General features: G+C 42.0%; 2 non-coding genes across 2 annotated transcripts; one reads left to right on the top strand and one right to left on the bottom strand.

The window, feature by feature from the left end:
• Nucleotides 1–21,311: 21,311 nt before the first annotated feature.
• Trnat-ugu lies at nucleotides 21,312–21,385 on the bottom strand. The gene has a single exon. It is a non-coding gene; the product is annotated as a tRNA-Thr (tRNA).
• An 840-nt stretch (nucleotides 21,386–22,225) lies between these two features.
• Nucleotides 22,226–22,301, top strand: Trnat-ugu. The gene has a single exon. It is a non-coding gene; the product is annotated as a tRNA-Thr (tRNA).
• Nucleotides 22,302–24,789: the final 2,488 nt, after the last annotated feature.

The following is a 24,789-nucleotide window of genomic DNA, read 5'->3' as shown; positions in this document are numbered from 1 at the left end:
CAGGTGTAGGATTCGTTACGAATAGGAAGGTAGGGCAGAGGGTGTGTTACTGTGAACAGTTCAGTGACCGAGTTGTTCTAATCAGAATCGACAGCAGACCAACACCGACAACGATAGTTCAGGTATACATGCCGACGTCGCAAGCTGAAGATGAACAGATAGAGAAAGTGTATGAGGATATAGAAAGGGTAATGCAGTATGTAAAGTGGGACGAAAACCTCATAGTCATGGGCGACTGGAATGCAGTTGTAGGGGAAGGAGTAGAAGAAAAGGTTACAGGAGAATATGGGCTTGGGACAAGGAATGAAAGAGGACAAAGACTAATTGAGTTCTGTAACAAGTTTCAGCTAGTAATAGCGAATGCCCTGTTCAAGAATCACCAGAGGAGGAGGTATACTTGGAAAAGGCCGGGAGTTACGGGAAGATTTCAATTAGATTACATCATGGTCCGACAGAGATTCCGAAATCAGATACTGGATTGTAAGGCGTACCAAGGAGCAGATATAGACTCAGATCACAATATAGTAGTGATGAAGAGTAGGCTGAAGTTCAAGACATTAGTCAGGAAGAATCAATACGCAAAGAAGTGGGATACGGAAGTACTAAGGAATGACGAGATACGTTTGAAGTTCTCTAACGCTATAGATACAGCAATAAGGAATAGCGCAGTAGGCAGTACAGTTGAAGAGGAATGGACATCTCTAAAAAGGGCCATCACAGAAGTTGGGAAGGAAAACAGGTACAAAGAAGGTAGCTGCGAAGAAACCATGGGTAACAGAAGAAATACTTCAGTTGATTGATGAAAGGAGGAAGTACAAACATGTTCCGGGAAAATCAGGAATACAGAAATACAAGCCGCTGAGGAATGAAATAAATAGAAAGTGCAGGGAAGCTACGACGAAATGGCTGCAGGAAAAATGTGAAGACCTCGAAAAAGATATGACTGTCGGAAGGACAGACTCAGCATACAGGAAAGTCAAAACAACCTTTGGTGACATTAAAAGCAACGGTGGTAACATTAAGAGTGCAACGGGAATTCCACTGTTAAATGCGGAGGAGAGGGCAGATAGGTTGAAAGAATACATTGATAGCCTCTATGAGGGTGAAGATTTGTCTGATGTGGCAGAAGAAGAAACAGGAGTCGATTTAGAAGAGATAGGGGATCCAGTATTAGAATCGGAATTTAAAAGAGCTTTGGAGGACTTACGGTCAAATAAGGCAGGAGGGATAGATAACATTCCATCAGAATTTCTAAAATCATTGGGGGAAGTGGCAACAAAACGACTATTCACGTTGGTGTGTAGAATATATGGGTCTGGCGACATACCATCTGACTTTCGGAAAAGCATCATCCACACAATTCCGAAGACGGCAAGAGCTGACAAGTACGAGAGTTATCGCACAATCAGCTTAACAGCTCATGCATCGAAGCTGCTTACAAGAATAATATACAAAAGAATGGAAAAGAAAATTGAGAATGCGCTAGGTCAAGATCAGTTTGGCTTTAGGAAAAGTAAAGGGACGAGAGAGGCAATTCTGACGTTACGGCTAATAATGGAAGCAAGGCTAAAGAAAAATCAAGACACTTTCATAGGATTTGTCGACCTGGAAAAAGCGTTCGACAATATAAAATAGTGCAAGCTGTTCGAGATTCTGAAAAAAGTAGGGGTAAGCTATAGGAAGAGACGGGTCATATACAATATGTACAACAACCAAGAGGGAATAATAAGAGTGGACGAACAAGAACGAAGTGCTCGTATTAAGAAGGGTGTAAGACAAGGCTGTAGCCTTTCGCCCCTACTCTTCAATCTGTACATCGAGGAAGCAATGATGGAAATAAAAGAAAGGTTCAGGAGTGGAATTAAAATACAAGGTGAAAGGATATCAATGATACGATTCGCTGATGACATTGCTATCCTGAGTGAAAGTGAAGAAGAATTAAATGATCTGCTGAACGGAATGAACAGTCCAATGAGTACACAGTATGGTTTGAGAGTAAATCGGAGAAAGACGAAGGTAATGAGAAGTAGTAGATATGAGAATAGCGAGAAACTTAACATCAGGATTGATTGCCACGAAGTCAATGAAGTTAAGGAATTCTGCTACCTAGGCAGTAAAATAACCAATGACGGACGGAGCAAGGAGGACATCAAAAGCAGACTCGCTATGGCAAAGAAGGCATTTCTGGCCAAGAGAAGTCTACTAATATCAAATACCGGCCTTAATTTGAGGAAGAAATTTCCGAGGATGTACGTCTGGAGTACAGCATTGTATGGTAGTGAAACATGGACTGTGGGAAAACCGGAACAGAAGAGAATCGAAGCATTTGAGATGTGGTGCTATAGACGAATGTTGAAAATTAGGTGGACTGATAGGGTAAGGAATGAGGAGGTTCTATGCAGAATCGGAGAGGAAAGGAATATGTGGAAAAAACTGATAAGGAGAAGGGACAGGATGATAGGACATCTGCTAAGACATGAGGGAATGACTTCCATGGTACTAGAGGGAGCTGTAGAGGACAAAAACTGTAGAGGAAGACAGAGATTGGAATACGTCAAGCAAATAATTGAGGATGTAGCTTGCAAGTGCTACTCTGAGATGAAGAGGTTAGCACAGGAAAGGAATTCGCGGCGGGCCGCATCAAACCAGTCAGCAGACTGATGACCAAAAAAAAAATACTACTCGCAGAAGCGACGTTAAGATGCAGAACATCTCCTGTAACAGGTACCAGTAGTAAATCGTAACATGCTGAAATCTTTAATCTCTTGTTAATGTAATCCATGGATGAAAGCTGAGCCCAGCTACCGCCTTGAAAATCTGGCGAAGTTTTGCACAGATGTGTTGCACACTGTCTTTAGGATGCCCGTTTATCGCGTCACGTGACACTTTCCTGTTCTAAGTGCACACTGAGCACATAAAGATGTCTAGCAAATAGTGCCTCCCACCAAGTGTGAAATCCTGCTGAGGAGTTCCGCCTGATTTCTTGCGGCCCACGTAACGTAACTGTCACATTTTTCTTTTTGCATGTCAATTCTCAACTGCACACGACAGGTGCAACAAAGACACTCCTGCAGCGTTTTCTATTGGAAGTATTCGATCACCCACCATACGGCCCTGAATTGGCTCCCTCAGATTTTCTTCTGTACCCTCCATGAACCGATGTCTATTAGAAAAACATTTTGGCACAGACAACGAGGTACAGACCAGCGTAGGGAATTGGCGGAAAGCTCAGGAGGCTGCCTTCCATGACTGGGTATTGGAAAGCTGGTACCACACTACAACAAATGTCTAAGTAGGATGGCGACTATGTACAGAAACAGGTAGAAAGCGTAGCCAAATGTTGCAAATGAAACGTTTTTGATTTTCACTGTGGTTCCCATTTCGCTAGCGATCGCGGGTTAAAAAAAGAAATAGCCCTCGTAGATAAGGACATCATCACAAAGTGTACTCTTCATTCAGTACCAACTAGGAAAATATTTCATACCGAAGTCAACAGCGGCTCGAAAGCCTCATTCGCAGAAAACTAGCGAAAGTTTTCGATGGCGCTCAGCCACAATCGTTCAGTATTTTGTGGAAGAATACACCGTATTGACAGTACATTACTGTAATTTTCTTCTGTACAATTTAGATTTCGGCTTTGACGCCATTATCGAGTACAATGCTAAAAGCAGGCATATGTAATAAGTAAGACACATCGTAAAAAATTGAATTTTTTTAAATATTAGATGCAAGCTGACATAAAATTATGAGATATGCACTTCCTTCTTAGGCCATTTACATCATTTTGCTGTGCACTGTGCATAAAGACAAATACACAGTTCCGCTTAACATTGAAATAAATAGTACAAAATTAAAGTCTTGTAACAGTGCAGCACATTATTGACGATGATGTTGGTTTCAGGGGCGCTCAACATCGTGGTCATCAGCAACCGTACAAGTACCCAATCTTTCCATTTCCAGTCTCGTCACGTATCGAATGATCATGACCTGGTAATGAGGACAACACAAACACCCAGTTCCCGGGCGTAGAAAATCCCTAGTAGGCCGGGAATCGAACGCAGCACATTATCGTAAAAGCACGTCGTGTCTGGTAAAGTCAGCCCAAAGCAGCTAAATACAAGGCTAGCACATGCCTTTAAGATGTAACAATTAAAGTCACGTTAATGAATGTGGAGTCTAGAAGACCTGACATAGTAAAATGTACAAGTATTAGAGATATAAGCTTACTAGTATTAGGTGTGTCATCTGACCATATCTGATTACCTTTGAAGGCGGCATTGTGAATCATCATCTTTGCAGTTACTTGTAAGCATCAGACCGTTAATAATATGAAGTGAACATACGTTATGTAGCATGAAGGAATTGAAGTCTATAAGCAACATACGAAATAAAGTACAGAAGCCAATGAATCGCACTTAACGATATAGTAAGTAACAGTAACAATATAAATAAGACTAAATATAACAATATGAGTGAAAGCTCGGCAAGTGGTGTGGGGAAAGGAGGGGCCGGAGTGGGGGGAACGGGGCGGCCGGAGAAGATATGAGAGTAGATATTATTATGTGAAGGTCATATAAGATGAAAAGAAAAGTGTGATTGGAATATCCAACCTTGCCAAGGCGATATGTGCCATCTCCAGAACCTACAGTGATCAGCCAGAACATTATGACCATCTACCTAACAGCCGGTATATCCCCCTTTGACACGGATAACAGCGTCGTGGCTTGGAAGCAACGATGCCTTCGTAGGTCGCTAGAGGGAGTTGGCACCGCATCTTCACACACAAGTCACCTGATTCCCGTAGATTTCGGGGAGGAAGGCGTCGAACTCTCACGCCATATTCAGTCACATGTCAGATGTGTTGGATCGGGTTCAGATCTGGCGAGTTGGAGGCCCAGCACATCAATTGGAACTCGCCACTGTGTTCCTCGAACCACTCCATCTCACTCCTGGCCTTGTGACAAAGCACATGGCGTATTATCTTGTTGAAAAATGCCGCTGCCGTCGGAAAACAAGATCGCCGTGAAGGAGTGTACGTCGTCTGCAGCCAGATTATGATACTCCTTGGCCGTCATGGTGCTTACACGAACTCTACTGGACCCATGGATGCCCACGTGGCCGGCCGCGGTGGTCTCGCGGTTCTAGGCGCGCAGTCCGGAACCGCGCGACTGCTACGGTCGCAGGTTCGAATCCTGCCTCGGGCATGGATGTGTGTGATGTCCTTAGGTTAGTTAGGTTTAAGTAGTTCTAAGTTCTAGGGGACTGATGACCACAGCTGTTAAGTCCCATAGTGCTCAGAGCCATTTTTGATGCCCACGTGAATGTTCCCCAGAGTGTAATGGGGCAGCCGCCAGTTTGTCACCGTCCCGCAGTACAAGTGTCAAGCAGCTGTTTCCCTGGAAGGCGACAAATTCGCGACCTTCCATCGGCATGATGAAGAAGGTTTCGTGGTTCATCAGACTATGCAATGCTCTGCCACTGCGCCAATGTCCATTGCCGATGGTTACATTCTCATTTCAGGCGTAGTTGCCGATGTCGTAATCTTAATATTGGCACATGCATGGGTCGTCAGCTGAGGAGGCTGTTCGTTAGAAATGTTCGGTGCACCGTGTTTTCAGACACTCTACCCAGCATTAAAGTCTGATGTTAGTTCCGCCACAGTTCGCCGCCTGTCCTTTTTTACCTGTGTGTCTAGCCTATGACGTCCGACATCTTTAATGAGAGGTGGTCGCCCAACCACTCGACGTCTGGACGTGGTGTCACCTTGGTTTCGCCACGTGTTGAAGACACTCGCCATAGCAGTTCTCTAAAGCCGACAAGTCGTGCAGTTTCCGAAATGCTCGTGCCGAGCCTCCGGGTCATCAGAATCTGCCCTCAGTCAACCTCAGATAGATCGCGCGTCTTCCCGAGTCTACATGAGGACAACACGCTCACTGATATTATAGTCAGATGGCGGTTCGCGCATGTCGAAATATAGATGGGGACTACATTATTGACGATTTCAAATGACAGATGCGGTAGCGCATGCGCGTGCCATCTGTTTGAAGAAAGCGTATATTCTGCAAATTGTCTATCGCTTGCTTCTGCAGAATTTATGACTTACCACCACTATCAGTGATGACAGCTCGCAACAAGTGGAATAGAAATTCACTGAACAACTCGCTACAATCATGTACAATGCCCGCATTAGTTATGGCATTAACAGCAGAGTGCTCACAATGCTACTGAACGCTCATCGGCTTTCACTCTCAACTAATGGAATATAAATTCACTAAACAACTCGGTACGATCATGTTCAATGCCCGCATTAGTTATGGCATTAACAGCAGAGCGCTTACAATGCTACTGAACGCTCATTGACTTTCACTCGCAACTAATGGAATAGAAATTCACTAAACATCTCGCTACTATCACGTTTAATGCTGGCATTAGTTACAGCATTAACATCAGAGCACTAACAATGCTACTGAACGCTCATTGACTTTCGCTCGCAACTAATGGAATAGAAATTCACTAAACAACTCGCTACGATCACGTTTAATGCTGGCATTAGTTACGGCATTAACATCAGAGCACTAACAATGCTACTGAACGCTCAATGGCTTTCACTCGCAACTAATGGAATAGAAATTCACTAAACAACTCGGTACGATGACGTTTAATGCTGGCATTAGTTACGGCATTAACATCAGTGCGCTAATAATGCTACTGAACGCTCATTGGCTTTCACTTGCAACTAATGGAATAGAAATTCACTAAACAACTCGCTACGATCACGTTTAATGCTGGCATTAGTTACAGGATTAACAACAGAGCGCTAACAATGCTACTGAACGCTCATTCAATTTCGGAGAATGTGTGACGTATGTGCGCAGAACAAGCCTAAGCTCGACTGCAATCGTTGACTCCAACTATACACGGTCTTACAAAAAGGTACGGCCAAACTTTCAGGAAACATTGCTCACACACAAATAAAGAAAAAATGTTATGTGGACACGTGTCCGGAAACGCTTAATTTCCATGTTAGAGCTCATTTTAGTTTCGTCAGTATGTTCTTCCACCTACGCTCAATGGAGCACGTTATCATGATTTCATACGGGATACTTTACCTGTGCTGCTAGAACATGTGCCTTTACAAGTACGACACAACATGTGGTTCATGCACGATGGAGCTCCTGCACATTTCACTTGAAATGTTCGTACGCTTCTCAACAACAGATTCGGTGACCGATGGATTGGTAGAGGCGGACCAATTCCATGGCCTCCACGCTCTCCTGACCTCAACCCTCTTGACTTTCATTTATGGGGGCATTTGAAAGCTCTTCTCTACGCAACCCCGGTACCAAATGTAGAGACTCTTCGTGCTCGTATTGTGGACGGCTGTGATACAATACGCCATTCTCCAGGGCTGCATCAGCGCATCAGGGATTCCATGCGACGGAGGGTGGATGCATGTATCCTCGCTAACGGAGGACATTTTGAAGATTTCCTGTAACAAAGTGTTTGAAGTCAAGCTGGTACGTTCTGTTGCTGTGTGTTTCCATTCCATGATTATTGTGATTTGAAGAGAAGTAATAAAACGAGCTCTAACATGGAAAGTAAGCGTTTCCGGACACATGTCCACATAACATATTTTCTTGCTTTGTGTGTGAGAGATGTTTCCTGAAAGTTTGGCCGTACCTTTTTGTAACACCCTGTGGATGAGCCGTGGGCGTGTCTCGTTATGAGTCATTCTTCGCCAGGTGACGCTTCTACCGCCTGGCAGGGTTCACATCGATATTAGGTCAGTGCTCGTAATGTTGTGGCTGATCAGTGCATGTGTTTTTAGTTGTATGAATGACTAACTCAAGAGCGGAAGGTGCTGTGACTATCTGTTTTTATTTTAGCGTGTCGTCTAATAGTTGCGGCTGGCATCAGCTTCCAACTTCGAACACGGGTACTTACCGCCCTCGCAAGGTAAGCGAACACGCCCCGTCAGCGTAACGCCCGCAGATGCGACGCGGGCTCGCCACTACAATTAGCCGTGGATTTGGCCGCTTGTGATTCAAAGAGAATTGAGCCCGCCGGCGGCAGCGGCAGCGGCAGGTGGACGCTCGGCAAGACAATGCAGCCGGCGCTGAGCACCAGTAATCCCCCGGCGCGCTGAGCTCGGACCGGCTCGGTTTACGCTGCCCGCGCGCCTGTAATCATCGGCAGAGCCCGGCGCGATGTCACGGGCTTCTGAGGAATGTGCCGCGCCTCGCTGTTGCGAATAATTACAGGAAGAGCGCGATTGATCCCCGGCCGAGCTGCCGCGGCGACAAAGCGACGCACCGAAACGCGCGGCGCGGCTCTGCAATCCGCACTAATCGCAATCCTTCCGGGAGAGCTGCTGACGACGCCAGCGATCGTGCGAAACGTGTCCATCCCCGCAGTTGAGGCCGCGTCCTTTCGGGCTCGCCCGCTGCGGTCGGCCACTGTCAGAGGTACCACGCATCAGTAGCAGGTTACTCTCGCGATCTTTAATTTCCGTCACTGGCGCTAACGCTCTCCTCACATGGAACATTATAGCGAACGTGGACGAAGCTCTCGTCGAATTTTGTGATGTCGTAATATGGAATTTCACGTTCCGGAGAATTTGAATGTGATGTACCCTTTCGGTTCAGAGCGTGCAGCAGTGACGATGGAAACCACGTGGGGCGTGTTTCACGATGAGAAACACATACCTTGCGAGGGCAGCTTAGCTACTGGAGGACGCACTGTTGTTGTTGTTGTGGTCTGCAGTCCTGAGACTGGTTTGATGCAGCTCTCCATGCTACTCTATCCTGTGCAAGATTCTTCATCTCCCAGTACCTACTGCAACCTACATCCTTCAGAATCTGCTTAGTGTATTCATCTCTTGGTCTCCCTCTACGATTTTTACCCTCCACGCTGCCCTCCAATACTAAATGGGTGATCCCTTGATGCCTCAGAACATGTCCTACCAACCGATCCCTTGTTCTAGTCAAGTTGTGCCATAAACTTCTCTTCTCCCCAATCCTATTCAGTACCTCCTCATTAGTTATATGATCTACCCATGTAACATTCAGCATTCTTCTGTAGCACCACATTTCGAAAGCTTCTATTCTCTTCTTGTCTAAATTATTTATCGTCCATGTTTCACTTCCATACAAGGCTACACTCCATACAAATACTTTCAGAAATGACTTCCTAACACTTAAATCTATACTCCATGTTACCAAATTTCTCTTCTTCAGAAACGCTTTCCTTGCCATTGCCAGTCTACATTTTATATCCTCTCTACTTCGACCATCATCAGTTATTTTGCTCCCCAAATAGCAAAACTCCTTTACTACTTTAAGTGTTTCATTTCCTAATCTAATTCCCTCAGCATCACCCGATTTAATTCGACTACATTCCATTATCCTCGTTTTGCTTTTGTTGATGTTCATCTTATATCCTCTCTTCAAGACACTATCCATTCCGTTCAACTGCTCTTCTAAGTACTTTGCTGTCTCTGACAGAATTAGAATGTCATCGGCGAACCTCAAAGTTATCTACTTCTAAACTACCATCTCAGAACTCATGCCAAATATGTTTTCCTGAAGCATTACATCTCACTGTCAGTGCGTAGTTTTCACTTTTTTTCAGAGAGAGCTATCAACATAGTTCCATTTTAAGTCAATGCACTTGCCATCGCCAGCAAAGTAATTACATCATTGGGCTCAAATTTCTCTGCAAATTTGTTTAGGTTTGAAGGTAGATGGGACTCAGAGGTGAATAACACGTTTTCTCCAAAATTAACGAAATCCCTCAGTTTTTCCTATTCGAAAGAAACTTTTACCTTCTGGATGAATTTATTTACCCAGTTAGCCTAGAAGATATGCGAAATATTTGACATTTATTCATTCACTCTTTGGAATGTAATCAATAGCAAGAATCTCTTCAATGTCCCAGAGAACATAATTTTCCCAGCAAATGTAATCGACTTCGTTTTCGCTGATGCAAGCTAGATGAGGTTCAACCATTGTTTTTAACGTTCTTTCGTACATCACGGTAAGACCTGTATTTGTACTGGGTAATCCGAGAACTGAGAAGTTCTTGGTTCCAAGGATTTCTTCAGAACTGACGTCGAATATTCGAATACCACATCAGAGAATAAGGCCACCCGTGTGATCTTGTGTATTGGCTCGTGTCAGCGGCACAGCAGACCAGAACGTTTGTTGGTTGTTCTCGTGAAAGTTTGCAGTTCTCGGATGTGTATTCTTTTTCCACATTTTTCCAGCAGCCTTGCACTACGGGAATTCTGACAACAGCTTTCAACTGTTCACTTTTTATACAGAAAGAACGCTGAATTGAAAGACGTATTGTTAAAAGTTATATTGGGTCATTTGTACTTCATATTTGCATTAACGCAACTTCAGAGAATTTCCAGTAGAACTGTTGCTTTACTTTAAAAATGACTATGAAAATACAGGAGGATAAATATTTTCTTTAAAAACGCAGCAAATAACGTGAAATTCACATTACGGACACAGGTATGCTAGATAAATATTCGAAAATCGACGAGTTCTTACCAGTACAGGCGGCTGCTACGTGTCTGAAGCGTACGATGCCCCTAGCACCTAGGCTGTACTCTCGACAGCGCAAACGCCTGCAGATGAAAGCAGCGGTGTTCCATAGAGCTGCTTGATTGGTTGAGGTAAACGGGGGAAAAAGCCCAGCCCACTGCAACTGTAAGGGTCCTTCTTTCACCGTCTCTAGTACAGAATGTATATTCTATCCGTTTTGATTTTCGAAAACAGGGATAAGAATGCGCGACTCGTACCGATCTGCTGCTATGGTATAAGTCTTGACACGGAAGTAACATGAATTCGTGAATGCCCGTTGTGGAGGCAGTCATCTTCAAATACGGTACATATTTGTAGCAAAGAGTATCAAATTAAATTAAGGTTGTTGTAACACAACATAGTGATTAGAAGAAAAATTCCACTCGAAACATTTAGTAAACATTTCTGATCTTGTCTCTTACTGCGTAATACATTTAAGTATAAATACTATTACTGTTATAATCAATTAATCACACAGACAACACACTAACGCTTCGTCACGCAATTACACTGTCACAACTTTGGGGTCGCTGAGGTTGGCAGAAATCTGAAACAGGGGACAGTCGACACGATGTGCACCGAATGATGCCGACTTTTAACGTTTAGTACTTGTGGCCTGCCGCCGAATTATCGCTACCAGTTGTCTACAGCTAGACAATTGGGAGCTCGTTACGTACTAATCGGTACATATGTGGCCCGAGATACCGCGCCACAGTGTTAGTATTGGCTCTTGAGCACAGATGTCTGACGACCACTGCTCTAAGTTTTGAGAATGAAATCGTGTTCCAAGTAGGCTGTATTCTTTGTGTTATCTGTGCGATCGACCATTTTCAATCTTGAGTCATTTTCAAGAACGTATCTTAAGCTTCCAACTTCATTTTACATTGTAATATATCACTGGTACATGTGGACAGAAATACGCCTTTCTTTTGTGCGTATTCCTGTCCACATGTACCAGCGATGCGTTACAATGTAAAATAGAGTTGGAAATTTGGAAATGACTCAAGGTTGAAATTGGCAGACCGCATAGATAATACAGTCTACTTGGGCCATGTTTAAAACACGTTGAGTCAGTTGACGCTAACAAAATTACAATTTTAAACTGCTCTAAGTTATAGATTCCATCCTTCACAATGGTAGATGTAAGTATCGTGCACAGTAATATCGGACATGAAATTTACGTTGCTCCATTCGAAAGCCGTCAAAACCTTGAAATACGTTCCGCATTTAGGCACTATTAAACAAACACGATACCCCTCTTATTTTATCACACTTAATACGCCATGTGTAACGTTTCGCATTCTTTCTTCCGATACATCTCTAGCGTCAGCCATTCACGCAAGAACACCATGTTTTCAACTTTTGCTGTTCTTTTAACCCGCATTTTAATTTGGCCAACAGTCTCTTAAATGATAACAATCGAAGCGCAGACTTCTAATCAACGGTGACCAACTTCGACTGATTTTTCCATCGATGACAAATTTTTCGATACAAATTCTACATCTTCATAGATACTCCGTAAGCCACCATATGGCGTGTGGTAGGGAGTATCCTGCACTACTATTGGTTATTTCATTTCCTGCTCCACTCGCAAACGTAGCGAGCCCTAATTTTTCGTCTCTTTATCTTCGTGGTCCTTACTCGCAATGTACGTTGGCGACAGTTGAATCGTTGGCAGTCAGCTTCAAATTCCAGTTCTCTAAACTTTCTCCATAGTATTTCTCGGAAGCAACGTCTCATAACCTCCAGGAATTCATATTTGAATTCCCGAAGCATCTCTGCAACACTTGCGTCTTGCTCGAACCTAACGGTAATAAGTCAAGCTGCCCGCCTCTGAATTTCTTCCATGTCTCCCTTTAATCCAACTCAAGGCGGGTCAAACACACTTGGGCAGTACTCAAGAACAGGCCGCACTAACATCCTATATGCAGTCTGCTTTACAGACAAGTAACATTTTCCTAAAAGTCTCCCAATAAAGTGAAGTCGACCACTCTCCTTCGATCTATTTGATGTAACTGTGTAACGTATCGCCCAGATATTTAAACGATGTGAATGTGTCAAGCAAGACACTACTACTGCTGTATCCGTACATTACTCGTTTGTTTTCCTTATTCATCAGCATTAACTTACATTTGTTTTACATTTAGAACTAGCTGCCAACTGTAAATTTCGTCTAACTCGTCTTGTATGATTCTACAGTCACTCAACTTTCACACCATGTCGTACACCGCAATATCATCAGCAAATGACCGCAGAATGCGCCTCACCCTGTCTGCCAAATCATTTTTGTAAATGCAAGTTGGCAATTATTGAACTATATGAAACGAAATCGTCATAACTTCTGAACGGCTAGCGTTAGGACGTTCAAACTGCACAGTTGAGCGCGGGGCATGATGGTAATCAGTAAGCGCATGGCTTGGTTTAGCGATGAATCCCACTTTCATTTGGATGGGTTCATCAGTAAGCAAAATTGGCGCATTTGGGGGACTGAGAGTCCGCATTTCGCAATCGAGAAGTCTCTTCACCCTCACCGGGTGACTGTGTGCTATGCAACGTCCAGTCACGGAACTATCGATACGATATTCTTTGATGGCACGGTGATTACGGAACGGTACGTGAAGGAATTGGAAGACGATTTCGTCCCCATTGTCAAAAATGACAATGACGGAGCTCGACCCCATGGAAGGGGTGGAAGGAGGAGGGTGTTTGATGTCCTGGAGGAGACTTTGGGGCAGGCCCGAGTCTAGGGGGGGGGGGGGGGGCGAAAACCGGGGTACCTGCCGCAGGCGACAATTTCAGGTTTCAGGGGCGGCAGATTCATATTCTCGAATCAAAAAACCTTTTTTCACAAAGTGTCTAGCATCCAGCGTCCAGCGCCCGTTGGTCTATCGATTATTCATATGATTTTGAAGAGCATCTGTGTTCATTTTTGAACACATTCTAAGTTGATTTCCGAACGAATCATGATTTTTGAATGAGTGCATAGTGTATGTGATGTCTCTGCCAGGGGAATACCCGTCGAATCTAGAAATGAAAAAACTTTCTGCAGACAAAAGGGTACCCAGCTATACGAGCTGAGGCGAATAAACCCTAACGGGTAATGTCAATCGCTGTTTCTTTACATGGATGATTGGGCATGCGAATGATCAGCGTTGTTATAATTTCTAGCGAAATCCATAGATTCAGACTACCAGAGTGGAAATAAACGACTAACAGCAATAAGAAGTAAGAAAATTTACATATTAATCTCCTCGGTGTGTTCAAGAAAATGACATTTTCACAGGAAAATTTTTGCCGGATCGCTACGCTACTAAGGGCCAGTTGTACAGTCCCCGGTTAGCAACCAATCAAGTTCTTTTCTCGGAATAGCGAGGAAAACGTGTTGTCCGAACACGTAATAAGGCCAGACCGGAGAATAAACGCGGTATAACTAAACTGCTGATTCTGGCAGGGTTAGTGAACTTAACCGGAGAATAAGTTTTGACAATGGCAGGAATAATTACAGAATTAGTGATGAGAATATTGTTTGTTAGAACGAGGAAGGAGAAAAAACGAAGACGTCACACATATTATATGAAAGAATATGACGATTCCAAAGTTATATAAAAATTTCGTACTACTAGTTATCAATCTCTTGCTTGAGAAATGGAGCACTTGAATGAAATGTGAAACTATTTCCTAAGACAAAGCTTTTTGTTTGTAGTTGGCCTAATAGACATTTGATATTGGTACTTCGTGAATTATATTCTCACGTGTTGTTTATGTAAATGGAGTAGATAAAAATGTGCATTTGTGTAAAAACAGTCTCGTATATTTGGCGTGTGTTAGAATTGCTGCAATATTAGTAATGACTATTTCGTTTTATCTAGCAGACGGTGATAAAATAGACGTCATCAAATCGAGAAACCACATCAGTCTTGGGTACTATTTGTATTAACAGCTTTTTCAGTATTAGAGAACGACATTTTGATTTCTAATGTAGCAAAACGTTTGAAGAAACATTGACGAGGTAATAGATTCCTTCGCAGAAAGGAAAGCATGCCGCATAAAGCTGTAGCAAGATTAGCAAAAAATGCTGGGACTTAGGCATTGAAGAAATGTGTACTGTCTTGCTTGCCTCTTGTTTGACGTTTCCTATATTTAATTTTATGTCACACAAAATAGAACGTTATTAGCTAATAGCCAATAAAAATTGCAAATTTTCTGAAGAGTTCTTACTTTCCTAGTTACAAATAAACCCATCCAGAGTTAACTATGACTGGAAGCAGGAGAGGCACCACAAGACATTTTGATTTCTACTGGTCTGAATATAGTTTTATGGCTTTTATTACAAAATATACACGTTTGAATTTCACAGAGCGAAATACAGTGACTTGCGATTGAAGAATGCTGTGTGAAGAGGCGTGGCACTGCACTTTGGCACACATAAGACCAAATATCATTGTAAGTAGGCTGTTTAGGTTTCTTTGTTGGTAACGCCACGTAGCGCTCTGTACGAAAATCACTGACTGTGCTGTGTGCAGTCTGTGGCTGGTTGGTATTGTTGGAATATTCGCTATTGTAGGGTTGGGCAGTTGGCTGTTTACAGCGCGTAGCGTTGCGCAGTTGGAGGTGAGCCGCCAGCAGTGGTGGATGTGGGTAGAGAGATGGCAGAATTTTGAGAGCGGACGATCTGAACGTGTGTCCATCAGAAAGAGTAAATTTGTAATACTGTATATATATATGTGATGACTTTTGAACACTATTAAGGTAAATACATTGTTTGTTCTCTATCAAAATCTTTCATTTGCTGACTATGCCTATCAATAGTTAGTGCCTTCCGTAGTTAGAATCTTTTATTTAATTTAACTGGCAGTATTGGCGCTCGCTGTATTGCAGTAGTTCGAGTAACGAAGATTTTTGTAAGTAATTCATGAAAGTTATAGGTTGTTGTTAGTCCAAATGGTTCAAATGGCTCTGAGAACTATGTAACTTAACATCTGAGGCCATCAGTCCCCTAGACTTAGAACTACTTAAACCTAACTAACCTAAGGACAGCACACACACCCATGCCCGAGGCAGGATTCGAACCTGCGACTGTAGCAGCAGCGCGGCTCCGGACTGAAGCGCCTAGAACCGCTCGGCCACAACAGCCGGCTATTGTTAGTCAGGGCCATTCTTTTGAAGGGATTTTTGAAAGTCAGATTGCGTTGCGCAAAAAATATTGTGTGTCAGTTTAGTGATGATCAGAATAAGTAAAGAGAGAAATGTCTGAGTACATTCAGTTTTGCTCAGCCGTTTGAAAGTCAAATAACGTAACGGGTTTACCAGCACAGTAATTCATAAATTTTTCCAGGGGGAGGTTTCAACATGTCTCACATTTCCCTGAAGATATATATATTCTCCAGAAAAAGTCCCCTACAAAAGGAATATATTTTCGGAAAATCGATTTTTTAAAATATTTTACTTGCTCTCTCAAACGCTCGAGAGAGGGGGGGGGCGCCACATACAAGTTTTTACCCCGGTACGGAAATATAGATCCGATGCTGCTTTGGGGACCACGTTTTGGCTCTGGAGTACCCCGCGGCCAATGGGATGGGTCTCGATTGGCCGCCATATTCTCCGCCATTCAGGAGGTCATGAACAGCATCAATGTTCCGGCGCTTCAGTTGGTCATGCAGAATTTCGCTATTCGTCTGCGCTACGTCATCACCAATGATAACATGCATATCGAACATTTCATAACCTAAATCCGAATACCTGTAGTGCCATTTACATGCTGAATAAATTGTGTGCACGCCGTAATTTTTAAGTAATTTACGTCAGTTCAATGACTGTCACACTGTAGAGAACAACATCGCCAGTATCACACTTCCCTGGGACACTCCTGGCGATACCCTTGTCTCTGATGGACACTTGCCGTCGAGAACAACATACTGGGATTGTATTACTTGACAGTTTCATGATGGTACAATTTGATCAAAGTACGATCAAATATGATTGCTTTAAGAAGCTTCTGCAGTTCGATTTGTCATTTACTTTCCGTTAGTTTGAAACATACGCCAACACGACAAAAATACACAAACGAGCCAAAACGCTATAACCACTGCGTTCCGAAAAATTGAATGCCGCCTGGTGACGCCATAAGGAAAGTTTGTAAGTGGACCAGAGACGAGTGAAGAGCCATTCTAGGGGAGATACGGCCGCAAATGAGGAAATTCACTGACATAAGCGACTTCGACAAACGGCAGATTTTTACGTCTCGACCCCTGGGAACGAGCATTCGGATTCGGCGAAGCTGATCGGCTGGTCTCGTCCTGTTGTCGTGGCATTTATGGGAAGACCTAAAGACGTTCAAAAGCCAAGATCGGATACATATTTGTTTATTTAGAGCAACCGATTTCGACATTGTTTGCTGTGCTCTTCAGGTCTTAAAAAACTTTTTTGTTATGAGATGTGTTCATTTTAAGCTGGACTTCACGTCAAGTCGTCATGGGAGGACAAACTTAAAATGAACATGTTTGATAGCAAAAAGATTTTATGACCTGAAGATGATGGTAAAGTCTGTCGAAACCGGTTGTTTTAAATAAAGAAATGTGTCAAATGTTTTTTATTCCACCCTTTGATCATAATATTAATTCTTATACGATGACCGATTTCAGTCCGTACCCGACATGGCACTAGTTTCACCATCTGCAACATAGTCGTGTATCCAAATAGTGATCCAATACTGTCAAATGTTTTTTATTCCAGTCTTTGATCACAATGTCAATTCTTTAGACGATGACCGGTTTCAGTCCGTAATGACCATTCTCAGATCTACAATCTGCTTCAGCCTTTTGACTCTGTCGTAAGCCAGACATGGCACTAGTGTCACCAACTGCGACATAGTCGCGTATACAAACAGTGATCCAATACTGTCAAAGATTAGATTAGATTAGATTAATACTTGTTCCATAGATCATGAATACGACACTTCGTAATGATGTGGAACGTGTCAGGTTACTAAAAAATGTCTGTACAAGATATTACATTACACAAAATATTGCATGACACTAATGTTTAAGTTTTTTTTCTTTTTTTTAAATTTATATCTAAAAATTCAGCCAATGAGTAGAAGGAGTTGTCATCTAGAAATTCTTTTAATTTATTTTTAAATGTTAGTTGGCTATCTGTCAGGCTTTTGATGCTGTTTGGTAGGTGACCAAAGACTTTTGTGGCAGCATAATTTACCCCTTTCTGTGCCAAAGTCAGATTTAACCCTGCATAGTGAAAATCATCCTTTCTCCTGGTGTTATAGTTATGCACACTGCTATTACTTTTGAACTGGGTTGGATTATTAACAACAAATTTCATAAGTGAATATATATACTGTGAGGTTACTGTGAGGATCCCTAGATCCTTAAATAGATGTCTGCAGGATGACCGTGGGTGGGCTCCAGCAATTATTCTGATTATACGCTTTTGAGCAATGAATATTTTTCTACTCAACGATGAATTAACCCAGAATATGATGTCATACGAAAGCAGTGAATGAAAGTAGGCATAGTAAGCTAATTTACTGAGATTCTTATCACAAAAATTTCCAATAACCCTAATAGCATACGTAGCTGAACTCAGACGTTTCAGCAGACCATCAATGTGTTGCTTCCATTTTAACCTCTCATCAATGGACACACCTAAAAATTTTGAAAATTCTACCTTAGCTACAGACTTCTGTTCAAAGTCTATATTTATTACTGGAGTTGTGCCATTTACTGTACGGAACTGTATATACTGTGTTTTATCAAAATTTAAAGAGAGTCCGTTTGCTGAGAACCACTTGATAATTTTGTTAAAAACATCATTTACAATTACATCACCTAGTTCTTGGTTTTTGTATGTTATTACTATACTTGTATCATCAGCAAAAAGAACTAACTTTGCATCTTCATCAATGTGGAATGGTAAGTCATTAATGTATATCAAGAACAGTAAAGAACCTAAGACCGAACTCTGTGGGACCCCCGTACTTGATAGCGCCTCAATTTCAGGAATCAGCTGTTGTTTTAACATTACATGAACCACTTATTTCAACTTTCTGCATTCTTCCAGTTAAGTATGAACTAAACCATTTGTGCACTGCCCCACTCAAACCATAATGATTTAGCTTATCTAAAAGAATTCCATGATTTACACAATCAAAGGCCTTTGAGAGATCACAAACAAATACCAATGGGTGATGTCCGGTTATTCAGAGCATTTAATATTTGATCAGTAAAAGCGTATATAGCATTTTCTGTTGAAAAGCCTTTCTGAAAACCAAACTGACATTTTGCTAGTATTTTTTTTTTACAAATATGGGAGGCTACTCTTGAATACATTACTTTCTCAAAAATTTTTGATAGAGCTGTCAGAAGAGAGATTGGGTGGTAGTTGTTGACATCCGACGCATCCCCCTTTTTATGCAATGGTTTTACAATGGCATATTTCAGTCTATTGGGGAAAACACCCTGCTCCAAAGAGCTATTACATATGTGGCTGAGAATCCTAATTATCTGTGGGGAACAAGCTTTAAGTACCTTGCTGGAAATGCCATCAATTCCGTAAGAGCTTTTACTTTTCAGTGAGTTTATTATTTTACTGATTTCAGAGGGAGAGGTTGGTGGAATTACAGTTGTTTCACACTGCACAGGTATGGCCTCTTCTATTAGTAGCCTTGCCTCTTCTAGTGAACATCTAGATCCTATTATCTCCACAACATTTAAAAATAGATTATTGAAAATATTTTCAATTTCTGATTGTTTGTTAGTGCAATTGTCATTCAGTTTTATGGCACTAAAGTCTTCCTGTGCTCTTGGTTGCCCTGTTTCCCTTTCAATAATATTCCAAATTGCTTTAATTTTATTATCAGAGTTAATGATCTCAGACATGATACACATGCTTCTGGACTTTTTAATAACTTTTCTTAGTACCGCACAATAGTTTTTATAATATTGAACAATTTCGGGGTCAGTACTCCCTCTTGCTGTTAGATATAGTTCTCTTTTACTGTTGCAAGATATTCTTATTCCTTTAGTTAGCCAAGGTTTTTTATATGTTTTCTTGGAATTATGTTTAACTATTTTCTTGGGAAAACAGTTTTCAAACACCCTTAAAAATGTATCGTGAAATAAGTTATATTTCAAGTTTGCATCGGGTTCCTTATACACTTCATCCCAGTCTAGCTGCTGTAGGCTTTCCCTAAAGTTTGCAATATTTATATTGTTAATTGAACGCACTGCTTTGAAAGTCTGATTTGACATACTGCATGGAGCTATGTCATGTATTGTAACTAGCTGTGCACCACGATCTGAAAGACCATTCTCAACAGGATAAGCATTTATGTCCTTAAACTTATCTTGGTCTATAAAAAAGTTATCTATCAATGTACTGCTGTTCTTTGTTATCCGAGTAGGAAAATCAATGACGGAGCTCAAATTGAAAGAACTGAGTAATACTACAAGGTCGTTCTTCCTATTAGACTCTTTCAGGAGCTCCATCATTGATTTTCCTACTCGGATAACAAAGAACACCAGTACGTTGATAGATAACTTTTTTATAGACCAAGATAAATTTAAGGACAAAAATGCTTATCCTGTTGAGAATGGTCTTTCAGATCATGGTGCACAGCTAGTTACAGTACATGACATGTTTTTTATTCCAGTCTTTGATAACAATATCAATTCTTTAGACGATGACTATGTCGCAGTTGGTGAAACTAGTGCCATGTCTGGCTTACGACAGAGTCAAAAGGCTCTGTAAACTGTAGCAGATTGTAGATCTGAGGATGGTCATTAGGGACTGAAACCGGTCATCATCTAAAGAACTGATGTTGTGATCAAATACTGAATAAAAAACATTTGACAGTATTGGATCAATGTTTGTATAAGCGACTATGTCGTAGTTGGTGAAAGAAATATGTATACGATATTGGCTTTTGAATGTTTTTACCTAGTAAAACAGATAGCTCCTTGTGCCTTCCCAAAATCATAAAATTCAATAATGGGAAGGGGCTGAAAAACTATGGTACTAGGAGTACACGTCAAGGTGTTGAACGGCCACGCCGCCTCTCTGAACAGGAAGACAGAAGTCTTTCCCGCTCTGTGTAGAAAGTTAGGCGGCGTTCTGTGGCAGATCTGACGATGGAGGACAATTCTCGTGGACGCGCAAGTGTTTTGGAGCACACTGTTTAGTGGACATTGTTGACCATGGGACTCCGCAGCAGACGACACCTAGGTCTTTTCCTGTCGACTCAACGACATCGTGAATTACAATTTCACTGGGCGCGGGACCATTCAGACTGGACTCGTGGATCAGTGGAAACATGTAGTCTGGTCTACGAATATCGTTTCCTGTTACACCAGATCGATGGTTGTGTTCGGTTACGCCGTCATCCAGACGATCGGTTGTTCGAAACACGCACTGCGTCACGGTGTGGGCTGAATTACGCTGTGGAGGACATCAGCCTTGGTTTCCATAGGATTTGTGGCAGCAATCGAAAGCACCATGATATCTGTGGACTATTGTAACATTATTGTGGTCCACTCTCATCCTTCCAAAGCTAATGCGTTTTCCTATGACGATGGCAACTTCCAACAGGATAAGACAGGGATCGGCTACGGTAGTTTGAGGAGCATGATAATCGACTTACTTAGATGTATATTAATACCCCCAGCTGTTGACAGGCGTTGATATATATCAATGGGGACAGGCGAAAATGTGTGCCCCGACCGGGACTCGAACCCGGGATCTCCTGCTTACATGGCAAACACTCTATCCATCTGAGCCACCGAGGCCACAGGGGATAGTGCGACTGCGGGGACTATCTCGCGCACGCCTCCCGTGAGACCCACATTCCCACCTTGTATGTCCTCACACTACGTAGTGTCCCACCCTAACACACTCATAACTCGTGGAAGACATTCTTTCCAAGTACTGTAAGAGTTAGAGGAATATGTGTGTATCCACACAGAAGAAGAAGGTCATGGCCAGTAGTGCCAGAACTATATACTTATATGGATATGGTGTCTGTCTTTTCGGACGTGTCCGAAAGAACAGACGCCATTGATGACCTGCAGCTGTCTAGAACGAAATTAGAATTATATTAATACCTTCAGCTATTGGCGGGCGTTGATATATATCAACGGGGACACGTGAAAATGTGTGCTTCAACTGGGACTCGAACCCTGCATCTGCTGTTTACATGGCAGACACACTATCCATCTGAACCACCGAGGGCACAGAGGATAGCGCGACTGCAGAACTATCTCGAGCACGCCTTCCGTGAGACCCACATTCCCACTTTGTATGTCCACACACTACATTCGTAGTGTCCCACCCCAACACACTCATTACTCGTGGAAGACATTCTTTCAAGTCCCATAAGAGTTCGGAAGAACAGACACCATATCCATGTAAGTATATAGTTCTGGCAATATCGGCCATGACCTTCTTTTTCTGTGCGGATGCACACATATTCCCGGATCTCTTACGGGACTGAAAAAGAATGTCTTCCACGAGTAATGAGTGTGTTGGAGTGGGACACTACGAATGTAGTGTGTGGACATACAAGGTGGGAATGTGGGTCTCACGGGAGGCGTGGGCGAGATAGTCCCTGCAGTCGCACTATCCTCTGTGCCCTCGGTGGCTCAGCTGGATAAGAGCGTCTGCCATGTAAGCAGGAGATCCCGGGTTTGAGTCCCGGTCGGGGCACACATTTTCACCTGTCCCCGTTGATATATATCAACGCCCGTCAACAGCTGAAGGTATTAATATAATTCTAATTTCGTTCTATACATTTTCGGACATGTTCGAAAGAACAGACACCATATCCATATAAGTATATTACTTACATGTATTGACCACTAAATGCGCCTGATCTGAAACAGATGTAACACATCTGGGACTATACACGGCGGCATCGGTATTGCGTTACCTGTGCAGTGGCATTTCGTGCCACACGGCTCCGGAAACCTACTGAGGACTTTTTGAATCCATGACACGCCGTATCACTGATGTACTGCATTCCAAAGATCGGCAAAAGCGGTATGAAGCGAGTGATCATAATGTTTTGGCTTATAACCGTAAAATCTCTACTGCAATGTGCCCCCGAGGCATTGAAATAGAACAATGCGCAATTTTTTAAACTGCCTTTACTTTTTAAATGTAACTCAGAAGGAAACTATTCTCACACCAGTTGCCCTCATCTGCTTAATGTTTAGCGGCACACCATTCGAGAATTGTAAGATCTGGAGCACGTGTGGAAGAAGCTTCATGAATGTGTGGCGAAAATGGAAGCAACCTACACATCGATTGCAGGCGAATTACGTGTAATTGGTAGACTCAGTAAGGTCTAGCGACAGATGTCACTGAAAGGCAATTATCCTCTTATCTATTCACGCGACCAGACAGACGCCGTGCTGAGTTCATTCTGTGCGGTCTGCTGGCACCGGTCTAATTGCGGCCACTTCCGGTCGTCCGTGTCGAGGGAGAGGCATGTGTGCCGACTCGCCATTTCCCACACTTTCCGTACTGTCAGCCATTATTCTTCTTCTCTATCTTTCACTCCCTACTTAGCAAGCGCAATTAAGTAATCACTTGCCGTAGGTCTGTACTACTTCATATTCGTCCTGGATGATACTGCCAGAAGAAACGACAAAAACATCCGGCAACCATTCTATCTTCGTGAGAAGGATCAGAAAACTTATAGAAAAATATCAACTTTTAGGTTAAATTTAACTCGTGTTGACGTAAGTTTAACTAGTAGTAGTTGCTGTAGTATGAGCGAGATGGAGGAAACGGTAGTAGAGCCTACTTATATTTGTCATAGTAGTGATTGTTGTTGTTTCTGTTGCTGTTGTTGTTGTTGTTGCTGCTGTTGTATGTGTAGTTGTAGTCATAGTTGTTGTAACAGCACTAACAGGCACTAAGAGCAGCAGTCCATAATGATTACTGTTAAATTAGATAAAACAGGTGGAACATAACGAAATCCTATTGCTCTTTTCCTGTGACACGAAAGGAATATCTGATTGAGAATAGAGAAAGCTGCAATAGAAAAACATGTTAGAGTGATAGGAGCAGAATCAAATAAAAAAAGGATAAGTAATGTGAGAAATACTGTAAACGTAAATCAATATTTAGTATAGAAAAAAGTTCGTTAAAATTATTGTCTTGATGATTTCCATAAATATTGTCAGATTTGTAAAAGTCCATTGTCGTTTCAAGACAATGGACTGTAATGAATAAACAAATATTTGCCTGTTCTTCTGATATTTGTCATCCAAAGTGTGTGCGAGATCCAAGGATATACATTTGAAAGACAATCCAATAACAGTAAATTTTTCTTATATGTAGAACTCCGCAGTGCCTATCTAAGACACTCACTTAAACTGTCCTTTCAATACAAGTTTGATTCCTTTCCTCTCTCTCACTTGCTTTATCACTGCCAGTCTGAGGATTTACTCTAACGAATTCTCTAAACAACATAATTACATTGCTTATCATCACAACAGGCATGTCAAAGCCACATCAGCTTCTGAGGAAAAAACAAATGTTGATAATAAACCCGAAAATAATCCGGAGTTCAGTATTTTTGGATAGAATATATGGACAAATTTTCAAAAGCAAATTCTTAAGTGGTTATGAAGAAAATAAAAACAAGTGTTAGAAGCAAATCGTGAAAATATGCCGTGGAAGAAGCTGGAAGCACTAACGAATCTGATAAAAAAAAAAAAAAAAAATCGAACATTCTGAAACTTTATAGATAAGTGTAATGCGTACTTCACTGCGAATAGATAAAGCTCTTTCACGAAAAAAATAAAATACTACAAGAGGTACGAAATTATTTTGCCTGTGTGACGAAAAATGTCATTCATGACTTTATGTTCTGTTCGATCTCGTACAAACTGCCAGCAGGAAAGTTGTTACGAAGATAATTTAACTAATTTTTCTAACATATGACACATAATTAACATATTGCACTACGTTGGAATGCGATTTTCTTGGCGCAGTAAGTCACATGGCCTCCCATAACGCTGGCCGCCAAACTTTTTCTGATGACACATCATAAGCGGAGGGAGAATGCCCGGTAGGTTGTGAAACTGATATATGTGCATCTCGTGAAGGTATCGCTTCTCTGTATCAATTAACTTACATATTAGAAAGATGTGATAAAATTTACAGTGATTTTTAATGTGTTAGA

This window comes from Schistocerca piceifrons, chromosome 7 (assembly GCF_021461385.2).
Source record: "Schistocerca piceifrons isolate TAMUIC-IGC-003096 chromosome 7, iqSchPice1.1, whole genome shotgun sequence".
Lineage (NCBI taxonomy): Eukaryota > Metazoa > Arthropoda > Insecta > Orthoptera > Acrididae > Schistocerca > Schistocerca piceifrons.
Note: the sequence above shows the minus strand (reverse complement) of the source record. Positions and strands in the feature narration are given on the sequence as shown.